The sequence below is a fragment of the Etheostoma cragini genome, chromosome 14 (genome assembly GCF_013103735.1).
Source record: "Etheostoma cragini isolate CJK2018 chromosome 14, CSU_Ecrag_1.0, whole genome shotgun sequence".
Lineage (NCBI taxonomy): Eukaryota > Metazoa > Chordata > Actinopteri > Perciformes > Percidae > Etheostoma > Etheostoma cragini.
Window position 1 is genome coordinate 9,017,943 of NC_048420.1, and position 22,337 is coordinate 9,040,279.

General features: G+C 39.1%; 3 long non-coding RNA genes across 3 annotated transcripts in view; 2 read left to right on the plus strand and 1 right to left on the minus strand.

The window, feature by feature from the left end:
• The window catches only part of LOC117957007, an 18,397-nt gene extending 16,986 nt beyond the window's left edge, over positions 1-1,411 (plus strand). Inside the window, exon 3 of the long non-coding RNA XR_004659417.1 lies at positions 1,245-1,411. This is a non-coding gene — a long non-coding RNA (uncharacterized LOC117957007). The remainder of the gene's footprint in view (positions 1-1,244) is intronic.
• LOC117957008 overlaps positions 1-22,337 on the plus strand; it is a 131,769-nt gene that overhangs the window by 18,842 nt on the left and 90,590 nt on the right. The gene's annotated exons all lie outside the window — the stretch shown is intronic.
• On the minus strand, positions 9,058-22,047 carry LOC117957006. Its single transcript, XR_004659416.1, has 3 exons — positions 21,949-22,047; positions 18,711-18,714; positions 9,058-9,068 (listed from the first exon to the last, which is right to left on the minus strand). It is a non-coding gene; the product is annotated as an uncharacterized LOC117957006 (long non-coding RNA).

Here is a 22,337-nt window from a genome sequence, read left to right on the forward strand (position 1 = left end):
AAAATATTTGTTCAATGCCAAACAGTAAAGATGTGTTCTTTTATACACAGCTTTAGTGCTGGTTCTCACCATTTATTTGGTTGCTTATTTGGTTACATCAGCTTCATATCATGCTTCACAGCACATAACAGAACAACACTTAACTGCTTTGATTTTTCTAATGGATTCAGGATATGTATAAAACAAGATTTTGTTTAAAAAAAAATAGCAATCATAATTAGAAAAAATCAAGTCCTGAGTATCCTGCTCTGCCTTTAACAACATAAAGTTCAGATGGGTCGATCTGGAATCTGCTCCTTATGACGCCATAAGGGGAAAGGTTATCTCCCCTTTATCTGCTTTGCCCTCACTGAGAATTTGGCCCACCCATGAGAGAGAGACATCATGGCTTTCAACCACGCAAAGCTGTTTCACAAAAGCAGAATTAATAAATCCAGGATAACCGAGAAAGCAAGGTTTGGCCTAGTGCATCCTGGCTTGGTGGGTTTCATGAAAGCCAAGCCAGGCTGAGGAGGAGCGCCTAGGTTAAGCCAGGTTGGAGTAAGATGGATATATGGAGTTCAGGGCTTTTCTTAACAGAACTTGGGGTCAATCACAGATTTACTGATGCTAAAATGGAGAATACGTATTGTTCGTGCTGTAGCTTAAGTAAGTAGCCTGAAAATATACATTAACGGCCACCACTGCTCTGAACTGAAACCGTCATAATCATACCATTCGAGGATTAGGCTACTAACCATTTGCACAAATTAAACGTTGTACTCGTTGCCTTTAAAGTAAGCAGAAGATAATGTTACAATGGAAATTTATCATGAAGATCAATCTTTTACAACGCTAGAGTTTGATGTGTAAATATCTTTCACTCTGTTTCTCCCTCTCTCACATGGGCTAAAATATAAATTCCCTAAGTCATTAACTTCCATTTCTCGCTTTTAATGCAAAGCTGTTCAATTTTTAAATGACAAGTGACTCATTAAATGGTTTCAGTTAATAGCATAGTTCATAAATGTATATTTTGAGGATTGTACAATTAGGATATATCATGTACAATCCTCCCAAATTATAGTTGTTAAACAATACAAAAAAATGAATCCACTAAAGTAATTTAAGTTGGTTTGGTCCACTATAGAAACATGTATAGCACTTTATATGTTGCCCGTAGTTTATCAGCCATCTCAACAACTGCCGTAATACATTCATCAAACGTCTAACAACATAATGAATGAACAGCAGTCTTCATTCAGTAACAATGGCTGTCACATGAATAATTCCAAAAAATAATGGTCACCATTTTGAATAATAACAGTATTTAAATGAACCGGAATATGCACCTGTTGTTTTTTAATACAAGTTGATAACAATAAGGTAAACCCACTGCTGAATGAACAGAAAAGGCTCCAAGATTAATAAACCCTCGCTGTTAGCCCTTATTAGGGCCATGCTAGCTGTAGAGAATAAATCTCTATGGTAACTTAGGGGCCTTCGAGTCAAGGCTAAATTGAGCCAAGATAACTGGGAAATCCCGGCTTTATCCCTTATCTTGGTTTTGTGAAATAGCCATCAGCAATTTAACGCTGTACTGAGCTGTGTGTTTTCAGTGTTAAACACTGGTGCAGCTATTCGGTGCAGCTATTCATGCACAATTGTTGTATGTGATTTACAGAGGTGGAAGACTTATTCAGATCATGTATTGCAGTAAAAGTAGAAAAACTGTTGTAGAGTTACAAAGTACTTGTCAGTTACAAGTTCCGCATTCAACATCTTCCTAAGTCTGATTGGGTACAAAGTTGGCATTATCGTATCGATAGTATTGATTGATGATTATCGTTTGAAATGATATTAAAAAGGTCTTTACAAGCCTGGATTTTTTAAGCTACCCTACTAGACATTAGGTTTCCACCTTGTCCTGTTTGACTTTATTTGCACCAGAAACAACCAGCTAATGAAAATGTATTTTTCTTGTCAGACTGTCCTCCCAAGATTAACTTATTTTACTAAATGCCCCCCAAATATCATCTGCTAATGTTATGACGTTGCAAAGGTCTCCTAACCTTAAAGTCATAATTTTAATCCAAACCACAATCTTTCCCCAAACCTAAGTGGATTTTGTGCCAAACCTTAACCATAATTGTGTCACATCATATAAGATTTTTTTTTTTGGAATGCACTGACAAATTATATCTTTCCGTTGATTGGGACGTCAGATCAGAAACATTTGATCATTTCCTGTGGTAGACTTGTTTTCTTTTCCTGCATTTAGCAATGTAAAGTGATTAATTGACTTTATCCTCAATTCACTGTTCACTACATGTCTTATCTCCTTTTCCATCTTAACGACAAACAACTACTACTACATGTCTTCACTAAGCTGTCATTAAGTCATTTTTCTTATACACGTTTTCAGCTCACATTATATCATCTTTTGATAGAATATCTGAGACAATTACTTTGTGTTCCTGCAAGCTTCAACATTCCTGGCTTGCTTGAGTAATATAGTCTAATTTCCTTGGCTCAATATCTTAGGATTGCAAAGTGGCTCCAACAAAAAGTCTACGTGCAATTAAGCTGATAAGGGATAATTAAAGTTGTCATTGTTTGTATGAAACATCACAGTTAGTTTGCTTGGGCTGTGAAGAAATATCTATGCCTCTACATTTATCTACAACTAACAGCTGATGATTACATCTTTTGTTTTATTCACATGTGGAAATCAAATTTGTTTTGTCCCTTTTGTTTCCTGGTGCACACAATGTTATAGTAGCTACTTCCAGTACGCCAATGCAGTAGTAATATTTAGTTTTTTACTATGGAATATTTTAGTGAGCAACAAAGAAACAACTGAATGTCTAATTGAAGATAAAGTTCATGCTTGTGCCAAAGTTCATTAGTAGCAAGTTCTTCCTGCAGACAAGCAAATAAATAAAACATTGGTTTAAAATTCACACTGCTGTTATTGTTAAAGGTCCCATGGCATGAAACTTTCACTTTGAGTTTTTTTTTTTTTTTTTTAATGAATATGAATTCCCCCAGTCTGCCTATGGTCCCCCAGTGGCTAGAAACGGTGACAGGTGTAAACCGAGCCCTGGGTATCCTGCTCTGCCTTCGAGAAAATGAAAGCTCAGATGGGCAGATCTGTTACCTCCCCTTTCTCTGCTTTTCCCGCCCAGAGAATTTGGCCCACCCATGAGAGAGAGACATAATGGGTGTTTCCCAATGTCAAGGAAGGATCCTTGAAAGCCTGAATTTCGAGGATGCCACGTCCTCAACGTCATCAACGTCCGTCGAAGGACCGTTCCAATGTCGAGCATCCTCCGAATTCCTCCAAGGACTGAGTCCTTCATTCAGAAACTTTCCCATAGACAGAGAAGGATGCATCTGTGTATCCTTCGCGGTCCCAAATCACCCACAATCCAAAGCGCGGGCCTTCGCCGTCTCGTTAAAAAAAATAATAGCGGACCTCAGCGGGAGTTGGAGCGGCATCGCTGACGGTGAAATGATGACTTAAATGTAAGTATCTTTAGTGTGTGCCGTACATTTGTTATCACCGTTAATGTTTTACATCAATGTAAAGCTTAACGCTGTAAAGCTTGTACAAATTGCTCTAATAGTTAGGTAGATACACCCCATGCTAACGTTAGCTAACTGAACCTATAATTTAACTTTTGGCTGTTAGCTAGCTAGGTTGCTGTCTTTGCACAGTTTAATGTACGGTGGCATGTTCATCTCTTTTTATATAGCCTACCGTTACTATGCGTAACGTTAGCAGACATTTAGAAAGTTGGTGTGTTTATCACTGGTTGTATCTGTAGACGGGAGGTAACACTGCACCGTGTTAACTTCACTAGCAACGTTCAACGAAGGCTGACATGTATGAGTACTTTCCCATGTAATAACATAATGTTATATCATTCATAACGTCAACATCTTTGTGTTGTGTTAACTGTCTTTTAACAGGGACTAACGGAGGCCGTCACCAAGGATGGCAAAGCCACAGACCAGCAGGGAGACAGAGGCCAAAGAGATGTTGAATACATTATTTGCTATATTAAAGATTGGCATTCTAACAATAAATGCTTTGAATAAACAGGTTTGTCTGTGTCATTAAGCTCTTCTGTGATGGAGTCTGAGTACTTCCCCTTAAGGTACTCAAGGATGCTGGTTTTGAAGTCTTCTTCGTTCTCAGCAAGCACTCGTGAGTTGAGGATGTGTAGGATAAGCTTCACGCATGAAATGGTCACATATTCATCTCCTGCCAGGGCATCTGTGAACTCCACCAATAGGGAGAGAGCTTTGTTGATAACCTCTAAGACATCCAGGTCAGCCTTTGATGAAACTTTTTATTTATTTATTTATTTATTGGCAATGGCTTTCTTTTGCTCAAAGACCCTGGCCGTCATTTGCATCAATCCCCATCTGGTGACACTTGCCGTTCTCATCTTGTGTTGTGGCAGGTTCAACTCTTGTTACACCTTCACCAATGCATTAGGGCTTTTTCCTGTAGTTGAAAAAACAGTTTTTGCACACCCTCATTGCCCGTGCCACGCATTGATCTTTCAATTCATTTTCTAGAAAAAAAAAAAACACACACACACAGACAATGTCATGTGTTCATGACATGTGTCATGTCACTCTTATGTGGATACCTTCAAGTAAAGTGTTACTGAATGTTTTAGCGTTGTTGTTTGGAGCTGATGTGCACTTACTTGTCCAGGACAAGTGGATGTTTTGTAGGGCAAATGGAAGAGAAATTTACTTTTCTCACTGGACAAGTTAAAACTCGAACAAAATAAAAGGCCAAGTTACTTCAAAACATGTGCAACTCATTACGTCTACGTTACCGATTTGCAAGAAACTATTACCTTTGTCCACAATCCGGGGAAGCGGATTGCTAACGTTAGACCCAGCCGGCTGTTCAGCTCAATCTCTGTAAGCGATGCAGCATAAAAGCGTGGCGGAACAAGCAAGCCAGCCAGTCGGTGTTAGTTGGCTAACGTTAGCTTGCTAATTCCGCGATGGAGCTGGAGCAGATGACTGTTTGCTTCAGTGGAGCAGACAGCTCTGCAGAGTCGTGTAATTATGACTTTATGACATTTCATTAAATACTGAAGCAGCAACAGCAATAATGTATTGGTGGTGGACTGCCACTAGTATAGCGGAAACAATAGTATCGCTTGCCCAGAACCTTAGCGATACTTTGGTACTGACCAGTCTATACACCAGTTTAGTACCGATAGCCATCTCTAGGTTATATACATTTGATCACATACTCCCCTTAGTTTTCTGCAGTCTGGCTCTTCACGTGTTGCCCCGTGTTGGAGTGTGAATGTTTGTGAGTGTTTATCTGATGAGCAGGTGGCAGCTTGTACGGCAGCCTCAGCCACAGTGTTTAAATGTGTGTGAATGGTTCCTGTATGATGTAAAAGCGCATCATCACAGGACTAGAAAAGCGCTATATAAATACAGCACATTTACATTTATGTAAAGTATTCCCAGCCCAGCTGGTCCCAGCCTTTGAGCAACCAGAGCTTGACACATTAAGCCCAATGTCCTGAACAGAAAAACTGAATAATGGTGTAGTTCCACTATATGGTCCCTACCCGACTCACTTCGACTCTACTTGCCTTTTTCGGTTTTCCATTATGAATAAAAGTCCCAGGTACCTGCCAACAGGTACTTTACTTTTAGTATCACCTACGTTAATGTTCCAAGCGAGCTGAGACAATACCAAAAGGTGATGTGAAAACTTGCTCGTCATTGCTAGCGACAGGCGGGGATGTCCTGAAAAAACTCAAACTTTCCATTTTTAATAAGTTAATAGTTTTTGTTTTTTGTTTTTGCTGCCTCAAACTTCTTTTGAAACTAAATTTGTCTGTTGCCACAGCTACATATTTGTCTGTTGCCGCAGTGGAATGAGCAGCAGAGCTGAGTATGTGGGTTGCGCCCATACATTTTTTTCTAAGTCGTCTTTGCTGTTGCTATGGACTCTTATTTTGAGCTACTGGTACACCCAGGTAACCAGTCCCAGGATGGCTACCATTGGCCATCCTATATCTCCACAGTCTGGGACCAAACTCTATCCTCTAAGATGACAACACTTACCCCACAAGGTGGGGTTTATCAGAGACTACCTCCAGAATGTGGGAGAGGATGGAATTGCCTACCAGCAGTCCTGACTTCAACCCCTTTAACACTTGTGGGATCAACTTGGGCATGCTGTTTGTCCAGGATGGTGACCGGCATCAATAAGTCTTGATTCTTTAAACTTCAATCATCCAATCCACCAAATAAGTTAACGGCAGAATAAGTGTTTTGGCAGTGGCGGAGAAGATTTGGCAATTTTTTATGTGCCACATACCCAGCTCTGCTGCTCATCCCACGGATGCATGTTTTGTACCAATGGGTCTCCATTTGAAATTGAACTAAATGGGCTTTTCAATGGTAAAAGATGCATTGCCAAAAAACTTTGTTACCACAGAAAAATAATCTACCAAAAACAAATGTACTTACTTTTTGTGATAAATTTAGTACCAGATCTTTCCAAGTTTTGCCTCATTTTTTAAAACAATTCAAAGATTCAGTCTAACTCATGGAGCTTCTTTGGAAAAAACTTGACAAGAATTTTAAATAAAGTTGTGTGGGTTTCAACAATGCTTGGCCATGCAGCATGCATTTGTATTGACGGGTTGAAGAGTTTAAGCCATACTCTCACAACATTGAGCCATCTCCAGCAAACCTAACAATCCTGTGGGAGAGAACTAAAAGTTTTATTTTGCACACAGCAATCAAAGTCACACTGTCACAAGGACATAATGAAAAGCAACAGTTATTTTGATCCATATTAAGATCATGATTATTTATCACAATGATTAGCTCATGATATTCTATTACTGCTATTATCGCATACATTGGAGAAACTTCTGTATTACATTTCACTGAAATTGTAAATTATGATTTCACGTGACAATGGATCTAAATGGATTGATTGCTTGAACTACAGACATTACGTCATCAGGAGGCGTAACACTGATATCAAATAGGTACTGTAAGCAGCCAACATGACAGGCTCTCCTCCTACAGACAGTCAGACCACTGCTCAGTGAAAAAGAGATTGACAGAGGCTGTGTACAGGTTAAATGTCCGCACCGCTGCTGACATAACATACTGGAGTTTGTGGCATAGCAAGACAGATGAACATCATGGAGTGTTTTATCTGAAACTCTGGCTTTTTTTGTTTAGCCAATTATGGACATCAATATTGCTGTGCTTCTCATGTTGTTTTTCTTCACTTCACACATGACCTCAGCGTTGCAATTTTAGCAGCAATTTCATTATTTTACCTCTGCAAACTCCATCATGGTTATTTCGACATGAGGCGTGCCCATGCTTGAAGTTACTATTGTCTGCATTGTTCTCTGCCTTGTGCTCTTGCTCTTTTATTCACTGTGTGACCACATTACAACAGCTCTTTGATGTTATTAATAGTACCGTGTGTATGTGTTCAGTCTTTTTCTTTCAATAGATAATTGTGCTTGACTCCTATTATTGATAAAGAAAGTTGGGGAGAAGCCTGAAACGCTGAAGGTGAATAGAAAGCTCGCACTGCAAATGAAAATGTCACACCAAAGTGGAACATCGCTTTGAGTGCTGCTAGTCTGGGAGTCCAAGTGCAAACGCCCCCAGAATGCAAGTGAGTGTGTATGCATTTGTATGTGTGCTCGTCTGCAGCATCCATGGGGAGTCTTTACTCATCTAATCACTTTGCTCCCCTGAGTCGGCATGCTAATTAGGTCTAAAATATACATCATAGTTTCCCTCGTCTCTTTAATTAAAAGTTGATGGTAGCTCTGCAGCTATCAAGTGATATGATTGAAAAGGGTGGTTCAATTGCCATTTGTAGGACAAATAATACCCAATGTTATAGGGAGACTCTTTATGTTCTCAGAAAATGTGCATTATTGCCTTATTAACTGAGCCTGTAGAAAAAAAGGGAATAGCTATAAAATTTTAAATGATGAAATCATTCACAGAAGAAAAGAGATCTGGCACAGGGTAATTATTTCAGGCACTGAGTGGTGGAATACATTTTAGCATTCAGCTTTGCATTCAAATAAGCATTTGCAAGGTGCACAGGTTTCTCCTGTATGACTTGCACTAAACCCGGTAATGAGACAGATGTGAAAGGGAGCTCGAGAAAATGTTTCCGAGCTAGCAACCAGTCAGGATGTGCTAAATGTAAAGGTGGATGAACTCCGTTAGTATGCAGCATCATGAGACTAAGGATTTTTTTCAGCCCCAGTAAAATGTTCTAGATCCCACTCTTTCTTAGTCTAAACTATAAATGAACACACACAGTGGCTTGAGAAGGTTTACACACCCATGTTAAAGTTTATTTAAAAAGAGGAATCAAAAACAACTTTTGGAAATTTCAAAAAATCCAACCTTTTAAGGACACCAATTTTCTTTGTGAATGAATAATGTATTGTACATAAATAAATGTTCTTCCTTAAAATACAGGGGGCATAAGTATTCACACCCCTATGTTAAATTCCCATAGAGGCAGGAACATTTTTTTATTTTTAAAGCCCAGTTATTTCATGGTTCCAGAATACTATGCATCCTGATAATGCTCCATTGGCCTTTGGAATTAAATTAACCCCACATCATCACAAACCCTTCACCATACCTAGAGATTGCCATGGTTTTATTTCAGTTAGCTTAATATCTGGTTAGATTTGCATTGAGAGATGATCTTATGGAAAGTTCCCCAGGCCTATCTCTATGTATGGTGAAGGGTATGTGATAATGTGGAGCTATTTAATTCCAAAGGCCAAGGGAACTTTATCAGAATGCATAGTATCCTGGATCCATAAAATAGCTTTTTCTCTTCTATTTAATCAACTTTAGCCTGTATGTTTAAATGTTCTCATGCCTCTGCAATAACTTTTAATGCATCTATGTGTAGAATTGATATATGATCATATAATTTTCAATTATTCTGATGGCTCAGATATATCCTGAACATAGTCATATTATATATTATACCCTTTTTTGATACTATTTAAAGCTGGCTGTTCAGCAACAGTGTAACTGAATTCTGTAGTTGCCCCTCTATACAGCTGTTATACCGAGGAACGATTTACGTAGCTTATCTGTCCTCTCTGCATGTTGACAGAGAGCGGACCTCCGACACACACACACACACACACACACACACACACACACACACACACACACACACACACACACACACACACACACACACACACACACGTGCAAACCTGCCAAAACGTTCTGCCCTTCAGGCATTTAAGTGAATTTGTATGCATTTAATTTGGTATACTTTCAGTTTCGTGCAGACTCCTATTTTGACATTTGTTTACTGAGCTAAACAGAAAGTAGTTCATGCAGACTCTTATTTTGACGTTTTGTTTACTAAGCTAAAACAGGAAGTAGGAAACCACGTTAGAATTCACCTACATTCATGAATTCACCACATTAGAAAGCATTAGAAATGACAGACTGGTTAATTGCATCCTGCCCATTGACTCCCCAGCAGAAGCATCACTTGTATGCATAAAATCTTTGTTCTGACTAGTTAACTTTTAAGCATATTGGTTTCATGCTTTAAAAGTAGTGTTCGTGAAAACTAGGTGGCTTAGCTCATTTCAGTATTTTGCTGTTTGTTTCCTAGTTTCACTCTCGTCTCTCATCACGTATGTATGGATTCAACACAATGTGAAGTAAATAAACAATTTAGGATTTCTTCATGTTCAAAAATAGAGAGAGTTTAGCTCACTGTTAAGTTGGAGTTGCTACACCTCAGCAAGAACAGTATAAACGTAGACTCTGCCATTTGGTAAAGTCACAGTGAGTCACGGCTGTAAAGGTAAAGCGGTTGCAAGTGTTGTTAAACTGTTCAAAACACAGCGAAGACAACGTATATAATGGCAAGTCGAAATTGGTCGCTGTTTGGCATGGCTGTATTCTTCTTTGACAGGCAGGCACCATTATGCCCCATTGACTGACTGACAGGCTGAGGGTGCAGTGCAAGGCAACGTTATTTCTATAGCACATTTCGCCCACAAGGCAATTTAAAACGCTTTACATAAAACATTAGAGCAGTTTGAAAAGCTATAGAAAATAAAAACAGGCTAAGATACAGAAAAAAAAATACAGTGCAGTGTAACAAAATAATAATTATTAGAAATTTTTAGAAACCGGTTTGGCATGGGTGAGGGGTGTTGCATGGAGTGTAAAATGTTCTAAATAAATAACAATGTTCTGAGTAAATAGGTGTGTAATTTAATTGTTTTACAACTGAAATAAAAAAATGTGTTATTACAAAGGGAAAGTACTAAAAATACAAATACATTATTCTGAACCAAATTCCAGGTACGGTACTGGTATCCGTACCTGTACTGTGGGGAAAAAGGGAACGTTACCCAACCCTATGTAGAACCCTATGCAAAAGCAGACAAAAGAGGAAGCATAATTACAGTTGGTGGCAGGGTTTCTGCTAGTGAATTGCAACCTTGGCACCCGCAAGAAAATAAATAAATACTAAAAACACTTGGCCGCTGGGCCCTAATACTTTTCTGGAGGAAATCCTGGTCTTCTTTCAAAACAATGTGATATGAATTCCTAAAGACTTTCTCTTTTGCATTTCCGACTGAGTGGCAGTCCATGGCGTAGGTGACGATCAAAGTGGTCGATGCATATGTCAGGTTTTAATAGAAGTCTGTATTATTAATAGCCACTTTCTGTTACCACCCATACTGTAACCACGTGTCGTCTAATCAAGAGGATTGGGACCCTAAACCCTTGATTTTTTGGCTACTTTGATTGTGCACAGTGCAACACACTGTAAACACAGCATCTGAAAGATTATTAGCTCATAAAATGGTTGTGTTGAATGTGCTAGCCAACGGCTGCCTATTTACACATCCAGCAGACATGGATCAACATCTCAAGTCCAATATTCACTCTCTTTTAGCTTTTATTCATGGTCTCTAGAAATGTCTATGAACAATCTCTCATTCTTTAGCAGCTAAATGCTAGTAGCTAACTTTGTCCTACAGTTTGTTGCTGTCCAGTTGGCATGCAGTGGGTTCATTAGAGCTTTGAAACAAAAACAATAAGCTGAAAGATGCTAAAACACTGCTGATGATGAAGATTTACAAAGAATATCAATCAATCAATCAAAATTTATTTATATAGCACTTTACAACAACCAGTAGGTATCCAAAGTGCTTAACAAAATGAGTAAAAACATACAACAGAAAGAATAAACATAGAGAACAGTAAAATCAGAAAAGGTTACAAAGAAAAAAAAGAATACAAATTGTCACACCACTGCTACGTATTAAAAGCCAGACTGAACAGATGTGTTTTAAGTTTGGAAAGAGTAAAAGAAAACTCTAAACACTCTAAAAAGAGTGACATCTGTAACAGTACGCATATCTGTATATACTGATATAAGCAATATGTCTAATTGGGATGTTTTGGGACCGATAGATGTACCCAGTTAATTTAAATAGCTCACGTATTGTACAAACCGTTAACTTCATTTAATATTGTTGGTGGAGTTTTGCTTTGCGGTCTGCGAATGTTTTACCAAAACAAGTTCTTTCCCGAGGCTATTTTATAGAGCCACCGCCGCCCAAGACGATTGTGATTGGTTTAAAGAAATGCAAACAAGCCAGAGCATTTTTGTTTTCTCCTATCCTGGAATGTATCGGTGGACTAGCCAGACCTTCCTCCCCAGCGCTGCAGAGATCTGGAGGTCTGGAGGTCTGGCAATGTGAGACTAGCCGCATGCGTTGCTGTCTGCCACAGTGTCATTTTTGATTCTACCACTGGGGGTTGTCCAAATTGATAAATGTAAAATTCAACACGGTGAATATAACTACAATAAACACCTGCAGTGATATTAATTGCCTTTGCAGGGTTCCTAATGAATCAAATTATGGTTAATGCTGCAATACAAAATGAATCTCCAGTTATTATTGCATTATAGCATCTGCTCCGAGGAGTCCAAGGAGGAAGACCACTCACTTGATACATAAAGTTACAATTTCACATGTTCTTCTCTAAACGCTCATCATGACAGCACACATGACGACATCATGTGTATCTATAAATGCTGTTACTCAGTCTAATAGTAAAAGAATTTAACATGATATTTGCAAGATGCAAACATACTGTATATCTGCAAAATTGTCAGCTTGCGTTTCAGTTTAAAGTTATAGGCCTCCAAACCTGTATTCTTCACGCTCCACTGGGTGATTGATTTAAGGTGACAGGTTGAATATGAAGGTACTGAATAGGTTGCTGACTGCAGTCACATCTGACCACAACAGAATGGGTCACTGTGGGCACACAAACATAAAGAGGGTCATTTTGAGGTGACAAACTCAGGTCACAGAGAAACAATCTCAACATTTGTCATGGCTGAAGTAAACTAAGAACTTTCATTTTTCAGCAGGTGATTTTCCATTTTTTTTTGGTTAGAGCTTCAAGGAAAATGGCCAATGGCAGTTTTGACAAGGGGGAAAAGTACATCACAAGCAAACACAGTTGTTTGCTCAGGCTGTGAGGTCACATAAAGACAGTCCACGGTGCACATACAATGACAGTAGCTCGAGGGGTAAAGAAGGCTCTCGCTGTGCTTAGTATTCCCAAATTCCATCAGAACCTCTCCTGTTTCACATTAACACCCCTGGAGACCCTCTCAGGTCCACACTCTGCAGCCTCAAACACTTGACCCAGTCATGATTGATAGGACAGCACTGCACAGGGCTACCATTCACTTTACACTTTATCAGATGGATGCACAGGCAGTATGGGATTACAGTAGGACTCCCAACTGTGGTCTACACCCAGCGTTGCATGCAGTGATTCCAGGATAAAGATCAATTAATTACCAGCATCATTTATCACAGAAAGGACAGTTCCAATCATCTTTACATTACTAAGTGGTACTTGAAATATTTGTCCCTCATGAATCTGCAGAGCTCGTATGCAGGCAATTTAAAATCTCATTTTCTGCACACGATTCGTCTACAACTTTTTTACCCATTTATGTAGTGTATGTTTTTCCCAATCAATCCGCGATTTGTGCAAATCCGTTACAGCAGTGCCCATGAACAATGCAAAACCTAATCTTGTCCACTGGCCTAACAAATTAAGTGGCACTGATTGCTTTCACACAGCCATCCTTTTCTGTGATATGCCTTGCAGATATGATTAAAACTGAATATAATGCTCCGACAATATTTTCAATGTGTGCAGCGTGAATGGCATCAAGAAATCCTTCATCCACAGACATTAATGATCTCCCATGGACTGTGGGGCAATTCTGCAGTAACCAAATAATAATGAACAATGGTTCAGAGTAATGTTGACAAGATTATATTTTATACACACATCACATCCAATGTTTTCCCTAGATTTGTAGAAGACTAGTTGTAGCTGTTCTAGGAAGAAAAAACCCTGGCATGTGGGTGCAAGGAAGCATAGATAAAAATGATGACTGCAGTGCACACTGACTCCAAGGCGGACATTTAGAAAATAAACATAAGACATAGCCATCAAACCTGCTCAGGGGGATAAACGTCTAAAGCAAAGATATAAAATTAAAAACTTAGTTGGTACTACATACAGTATGTAAAGAATCATGATTACAAAACCAATAATGCATCCAATATATCAAGTAGGCCCACCAAAATACAGGAAGGAAAAACGTTAAGGGCACAACGACCATCTCCAGCAGTGCTTTGACCGGTTGGTATTTGTATGACCTTCAAACTGTCTTTGCCGGGCTGTGTGGCATTTTGGTAACTCTGTATTCTGCCTGTTTGTGGGGGACACGTCCGTTTACCAGAGCTCATTCATACTGTGTCACAGACAACTTTCCCCGCCTATTGTTGTTGCTAAATGCACATTGTACTTTTGAAAATGCATTACAAAACTATACTCTCTTACAGTATATGATGTAACTAATAACAATACAGCAGAATTATGAATTTATTGCAATAGAATGTATAGGTGACACTGCATTTGTGGGGGTATCTATTTAAAATGTTTGGCCTGAAACGTTTAATGCGTCATCTACTTCAGAAATGTTTCCCTCGAATCAGGTATCATAATTGTGACATCATTAAGAAGATAGGCCAGTGTCACTTAAAAAAGCTCTTAATTTTGCTTTAGGCATGAGGTCCTTCAAGGAAGCTGGAATCTGGTTTTAGGAGGAGCTGCTGGCAAATTTATGGCATGGACAAAGACATACATCTTCAATAGAAATGTTTTATCATCACTGTGGGAAAAAAAGTAACTGTTTTCTGCCTCTAGGCCTTCTCCTGATAATGAACTGAATGAAACAATCTATAAAGGGAAATCCTCTTTTGATTGAACTTCATCATTATGCACGCCTCGATGGAGGACTGCGAGAAAGCATTGCTTCATTTAAAGAGTTCACAAGCCATAAAGTTTGAGAAGCATCGCCTTATACCACTGCAACCATTTTTACAATATAACTCCAATTGTCGTCCAGAGCTGTAGCATTGCTTTCAGACTAAAGGAGTCTCTAGGAGTAGGTGTCAGGTGTGGGAAGGGTAAGGTAAAGACACTGATTCAAGGGTGGAGAGGCTGTAATCAGTTGGAAAAAGAGAAACTCTCCTTTAATCTAGCAGAGTGGCTTTCAGCTGTTTGTTGAAGAGGTGCTGCAACAATTTTTCCAGATAGACTGCCAGATACTCACCACTCAAGCCTACTACCACGACCGAGAGCAGCTTGCAAGACCAACCACCACCAACTAACTAAAAAAAACGTTAACAAAGACAAGAAAGACTAGGCTGGCATCTCGCAAAGAGGTCAGTGAAAGGGACTTGTTCGTGCAGGCTATTTGCAGTATATTAAATCTTTTTTGACCTAATAATTTTGCACTGAAATGCCACTCGTCTGTCGGCTCTGACAGCGCTGCATCAGCGCGCTGTGCATGTCCTCGCACGGAGCGGCTGAACATTGGAGCTCGGCTTCGCGGCTGAGACACAAATAAACTATCAATTTAAAGCTTTTACTCTTAAACACAAAAGGCACGTCCACTTTACTCCAAAAGACATAAAGTCAACAATTCCTTCTGTGATATTATTTTTGTGTTTGGATGATAGAGACTTAACATCCAGCGTGGTTTGGGGAAAGCTACCGTCGTTGCGGGTGAGCGCGCCTATAGTTATAAAATGATTATTAGACTATGAAATATGCCAATTCTGATCTGTTCATATAGCCTACTCCAAACAGACAGGGCAACCTAACGCAGAAAAGTTAGCTTACCGTTTTTAAGTGATAGGCCATGTTTGTAGTTGAGCTGCGATATAAAAACTGGTGCATGCAAACTTTGCATTCGACTTTTTCCGTTATCTATTTTTGTAAAATGCTGCCACTAACCCCTAAAACCAGGCTTTCTAGTTCTTTCTTCAAACTGTCCCCAGTGGGTTGGGCTAATCCAAAAAAGTGAAAACAAGGGGGGTGTTCTAAAGACAGACTGTTACCGGTGAAACAGGGATGCTCTGAAAACACACCCATTAGCAATCACTGCTTTCCACCCATAGACCAAAACGGTCTATGCTTCCACCTGATGAAATTAACACAGCAAAAAATCAATCAATAAGAATTTTGGTCGAGCCATAACGTATCGACCAATAAATCAACCAGTTGACTGGGAGATTACAGCCCTAGCGAATACAAGTCAGCACACTAGTGATTTATCCTCACCTTTTAAAGTTGAGATGGTGAACCTGATAGTGAGCAAACAGTAATAGGGGACACTATTGCATCAGATCAACTGGAGAATGATTTAATTAGCAGCAGATTACAGCAAGATTTGAAGTGTCGACTTTTACACCCACCCAAAAACTGTGGGTGTACGGTGAGATATGTCCCCATCTAACCCCACCGTAGGACTGCTTTCTCAGATACCTTCGTAGCATGTTATTTCTTTTATTGAAAATAAATCTTTTTGGAACCTTTAGTTTGTAATGCCGCCATTATACCACAGTAAATCCACAGACAGAGCTTTAAGGACCATTATGTTTGAACGCTTGAATCCCTTTAAACACAGGTCAAATGTATGTAGTATTTTAAGAGTCACTTGACACCAGAAATGAGAAATGTGAACACAATTACATGAACACATGGCTACATTTGTTCAATTCAATGTAATAACTCTGTACAACATACTATACTATACTAAAAAGATGAAATTCTCTATTACAAATAATAGATTTTCCCAATTTCCCAAATTCGATTAATTACACAGCCCTACTTTAATGACAGCCCTATTCTCAACCATCAGCAGTAATGGCACATCAGACAGTCTATCATTGCTCAATGATCCACAGACTTCCAGTAAATTTACCTCTGCCTGTCCACTGAAGCTCTGCAACTCCTTAAAGCGTATTTACATTCATTACAGCTAGCCTGACGTGGTGGCTGGGTAAACAGAGCGACAATAAACAATTACTGAGCATTAACTTTATTGAAGGTGTCCTGGATGACAGCTGAGATGACAGTGAGAAGATGGGCAGTGTTTGCAGACTTATTTTGAGGGTGGGACAGCAGATACTGAGAAAGCAGTCATCTTAGACACATGCTATTTTTCACACATTTTGATATACAATGGGATATCCTTTTTGGCCAATTTCAGTGCTTTACATTTACAGTTGTCTAAGGTCTGTCTTCTGTCTGTGAGTTTGTACAACTGCATAAAAGAAATGTCCCTTGAGAGCAAGAAACAAAAATATCAGGTCATTGTAGAAAGAAGGTTCACACAGCAAAACAATGGTTGAATGACACTGAGAGCTCTTAAAATGTCAAAACAAAGTCATTTCTTTGACATTAACACCAAATCCACTTGCTTGCATGGATCTTCAATTGAATAGCGTCAAGAGCCCACGCTTGCTATTACAGACCAACTTCAGACCAACATTTGTATACCTCCTTTTAACTAGCCTGAACTCCCATAGTTTCAGATCAAGCTCTTAAATGCATTATCAGAAGTCACCAACACACATCGCCAGGTAGAAGGCATGAAGAAAACAGAAGAAAAATCTATTTTCCATGAGCTTTTATGGCCACTGCACAATGTCAGTAGGAGCTCTAAAATAATTTTCCACTTGCTCGCCCAGCATGTGTGTACACACACACACACACACACACACACAGATAATAATAATAATCTAACCCCACACTTCCTGACAGCTGTAGCAAATGTATCAATTTGCCACTTTCCTTTTTTTTTTTTTTTGGGCATTTTCATAAATGAATTTGACCCCAAACATTACTAGCAGAATACACACTGCATACATGCTATAAGGAAATTGTTTTAACGTGATCTCCGTCTTCATAGCATGTTTATAGACTTATACTGCATCTGTCATGTTGAAAATCGGAGGGGTTCATTAACATTTGGCAGTGCTGGAGCTGCAGCTCAGAAGGGCCTCGTTTGATTGATGTCTCCCCTGTTAATTGACGTGTTGGGATTTAGCATGAGAGGAAATCTGCCCCCAAGGGCTCCGTGGGTCAAAAATGTGACTTCATTTTCAGGCAGGGAACCTAATAGCTCCAGCAAATGATCTTTGGACTTTTTATATCCCAGAATGTTAATTAAATTCGATGCCGCTGCTAGTACGGCTAACCTGCTTTAAGTAACTCTTCAAAGGAGTGAATGTAAGCTTTATGAAGGATGATGGCTACAGAGTAGAGATTCAGTGTGTCAGCCAAGGTGACACACTGGGAGCAGTAGACTCCAGCTCAGGCTGAATCAAGTGGCTGGTAACTCTCAGTGATTTGCTTGTCATTCTTCTGTTGCAGTGACCTCAATACCAAGAGCATACTTAATATTCACTCCTTTCTTTTGTTTAATTCTGTATATTGTAGGCATATCTGGATTTCATGGTTACATGCTCTGTGACCACGCCTCAGAAATATGACCTTTATAAATATTCATTGTGCTCCTGCGCAAGGGACAACATAAGGGACACTTAGAGTATTCAGTTATAGACTAAAGAAAAAGCAGCAAGAGAGAAAAAAACTCTACACTGTAACTCCCCTACATACTGATGAAGTGATCTAAGAACTCCCAGGAATATTACAATTAATGTTTTATCGGCTGAATTGCTGTTTGATCAGACAGTCTTGAACAAAACAGCACAAATACCAGAGTTAAAGGATAAGACTGGAGATATTCTAGATGTGTCTATATGTATCATGCCATGGGTATCCAATGTAAACACAAAACCCCCCAAATGAAATAATCCACTACAGAGTGTGTGTGTGAATCCAAAGCCTGATATATCTTCTTCCTCCGTGTCGTAGAGCTCCATTGTTTTTTTGTTTGTTTTTTAAGACTGTTTTGGGGGCTTTTTTAGGCCTTGTATTGGCAGGAGAAGACAGCTGAAGACATGAAAGGGGAGAGAGACAGGGAATGACATGCATCATAGGGCCGCAGGTCAGAGTCCAACCTGGGCCCATTTGGTCGAGGAGTAAATCTATATATGGGCGCACGCACTACCAGCTGAGCTATACGGGCGCCCAGAACTCCAATGTTGTCCAAAGAAATGTGAGCCGTTCCTTCATTACCATGACACACACACACACAGACACATGCACACACACACACGTACACACACGGACTCTACCTATTCCACATTAACAGATCTGTGTAGTCCGTAGGTTTATTTTATGTTGTTACTGTTTAGGCAGCATTTTAAAAGGCCTCCTTTTGTTACTATATGTTAGCTAAGCATAGCACATGCATTTAATGTATACTTGTTTTTGTTTACTAGGGCTGCATGATATTGGAAAAAAACTGACAGTGCAACATTTTTTTTCTGCTGCAATATATTGTGATATGAAAAAAGACTAATTTTTACAAGATGACATAAATAGCTCTATTTGGAAATGATAAATCATTCTCGACTACTGGGAGGCACCAAAGCAAGTAATCACTGTCACTACACTTCTGAAGGGATTTTGGAGAGGGAAATTATGTATATATATTAAATATACTGGTTGACTGAATGACACCATTGTATTCAAGCAATACTATCAATCCAGGCTAAAGTCAGTGATAGTATTAATGTTGGCACGTTGCTTCCTCTGAATTCCGGGTTGTGGCCAACTAGTGCGGCTTGCTTGTTTGTTTGACAAATTGATCAACATTGATTCTGATTGGTGGTTGGCTGTGCATGCATAGCCTGCATGTTATGCACTCTCAACAAACTCTGTGTATCCAAGCACACCTCAATCAGTGGAAATTGGGTTATATCAGACATAGACTTCTGTTGTAGATAGGTGTTATCTTTCCAGCCCTATTGTTTACTGTAACCACAAAACTTAGGCTGCTTCTGCACTATGGGGCCCATAGTGCAGGCGCACTAGAGACCTTCCCCGGCCGAGCAGGCTATTTCTGGTTTAGCGCTCATCTCACTTAAATAGGGATTTAAGGAGTTAGTTGTGCAGACTTTCCAAATGTTATTGGACTAAATGGATCAAATTCCGAGGTTGTGACACTCAAAAAAAAAAAATATCCACTAATATGAAAACTTTTCTTGCCACTTAAGTGTAAGTGAAAAGTATTTTTGCAACCTATGGCATCACGCGTTGGAACAAAAAGTTGAAATTCTATGTCCTGCTAAACATTAGGTTTCCACCTTGTCTTTTTGACTTTATTTGCACCAGAAACAACCAGCTAATGAAAATGGGAATGGAAGACATTAGGTAATCACAAGAGCAGGAAATAAAACTAAAGACAAGGCACCAAAGAAAACAAGATTATCAAAATAAAACATGAAACAGAACATACAGACACTCACAAGAGACCCCACGACATAAACCACAACTAGACAAGACAAGGGAGCAACCAAGGACTAAAACACATACAAGACCAAAAACACAATCACAAGAACAAAAAAACAAAATACCCCCCAAACATCATCTGCTCAGGCTCAAGTAACAAACTCCTCTAGCAGCTGTATACGTTATAATGTTGCAAAGGTCTCCTAACCTCAAGAAAGTCATCATTTTAATCCAAATCACAATCTTTCCCCAAACCTAAGTTGATTTTGTGCTAAAGCTTAACCATATTGAGATTTATTTTGGAATGCACTGACAAATTATATCTTCCCGTTGATCGGGACGTCAGATCAGTAACATTTGATCATTTCATTTGGAGGACTTGTTTTTTTTCTTTTCCTACATTTAAAACAAATTGATGAATTGACTTTATCCTCAATTCACTTTTCATTACGTGTTGAATCTTCTTTTCCATCTTAACAACAACTAAACAGCTACTACATGTCTTCACTAAGCTATTATTAAGTAATATTTATAATAATGGATTTATTACGTTTTCAGCTCACATTTTATCATCTTTTGATAGAATATCTGAGATAATTACTTTGTGTTCCTGCAAGCTTCAACATTCCTGGCTTGCTTGAGTAATATAGTCTAATTTCCTTGGCTCAATATCTTAGGATTGCAAAGTGGCTCCAACAAAAAGTCTACGTGCAATTAAGCTGATAAGGGATAATTAAAGTTGTCATTGTTTGTATGAAACATCGCAGTTAGTTTGCTTGGGCTGTGAAGAAATATCTATGCCTCTACATTTATCTACAACTAACAGCTGATGATTACATCTTTTGTTTTATTCACATGTGGAAATCAAATTGGTTTTGTCCCTTTTGTTTCCTGGTGCACACAATGTTATAGTAGCTACTTCCAGTACAGCAATGCAGTGGTAATATTTAGTGTTTTACTTTGGAGTTTCTTCAAGAGCAGTAGAGTTGGGCGGTAATACAGTGTACGGTCTTAAAAATAGCAACGGTGTCAGTTTCAATGCCTTCATAAAAAAAATGCAATGCACTTATATAGAAACAACTTGAAACAACTGAATGTCCAATTGAGGATTAAAAAAAAAGGTTACTGCTTGTGCCAAAGTTAATCAGTAGCAAGATCTTCCTGCAGACAAGCAAGTAAACAAATAAATTAAACAGTGGTTTAAAATTCACATTGCTGTTACTGTTAAACTTGGATCATATTGTTTGAAGTGATGCACCATTTGTTCTCACATTCGTTCATGCTGAATATTTAATTGGGAAACACTTTTGGGACAGAGCTCGGCTGAACGGGAGCTACAAAGCTGATATCACAGGTGACAGTATCTTTCAGGATGCACACACGACTCCTAATTTCTATTCAAATCAACACCCCAACTCATGAGAAATGTGTTTGCTTTGCAGCAGATTCATAATCCTTCTGTGCACCAATAATCCCCTAACTTCCCGTCAAAGCCAGGAAAGCACTGGAAAAAAGCACAAGCACTTTCTCTCATTGAAAATCAGAATAACCGCCCTCTTGCCTTTCCTATTTGCCTCAACTAAGCACACATCTGAGCATGCATTAGAGCCCATCTGTTCATTCACACACAATGGTCTTTCTTCTTTATCCAGGTCTTGTCCCTGTTAACTATCCACATACTGTTCCATTATTCGTTTTTGCTAAGATTGTGTAATGAACCAGCCGAGGTTTCTATTAGGATTCGGTTGACATGCCTGCAGGCAGACTCTTGCTCTCTTTACATCTCGATTGCTTCAACTCTCTCCAAGTTAAGTCAAGTCTTGGGAAAGGAATAAATGTATTGATCTGCAACAAATAATACAAAATCCAGGTTCAATGAGAATATAAACTGCTCTCAAAACACTGGTGCAGTTGTATTTGTTTGTTCCTTAAATATATAAAAATAGAATTTTTGATCACAAAAACAACACTGATGCAGTGATCAACTCTCCTGATGCTCAATGTCAAGAGAAAATTTAGCAAAATATTTTGACTGTCACATTTTTGTGATTTTCAATAGACTTTTTATAACTTATTGTATAGGACAACTTTGACTTCAAAGGGGAGAGAGAGGGGGAATGACACTCAGCAAAAGGCCACAGGGCAGAATCAAACCCGCGGCCGCGGCGACAAGGGGTAAACCCTTACAAATGGGCGCCCAATCCACCAGGTGGGCCACTCGGGCGTCCTGTTTTTACGCTTTAAGAGCAGATCTCTGCGGTGCAAAGACCGCAAAGTGAAAGCGTAGTGTTGGAACGAATAACGTCCGTAGGCGTTAGTCGTGCAATGTAGCCGACCTTAATGTAACGGAAATTGAATTGAACTTTTAAGGCGAGGAACAAGCTGTGAATTGTATGTGTGACAACAGCCTTATCTCGCGCATCAGTTTTTTGGTGAGGAATATAAAGCATCATTTTATGACTTCATTCTTTCTTTCTTTTATA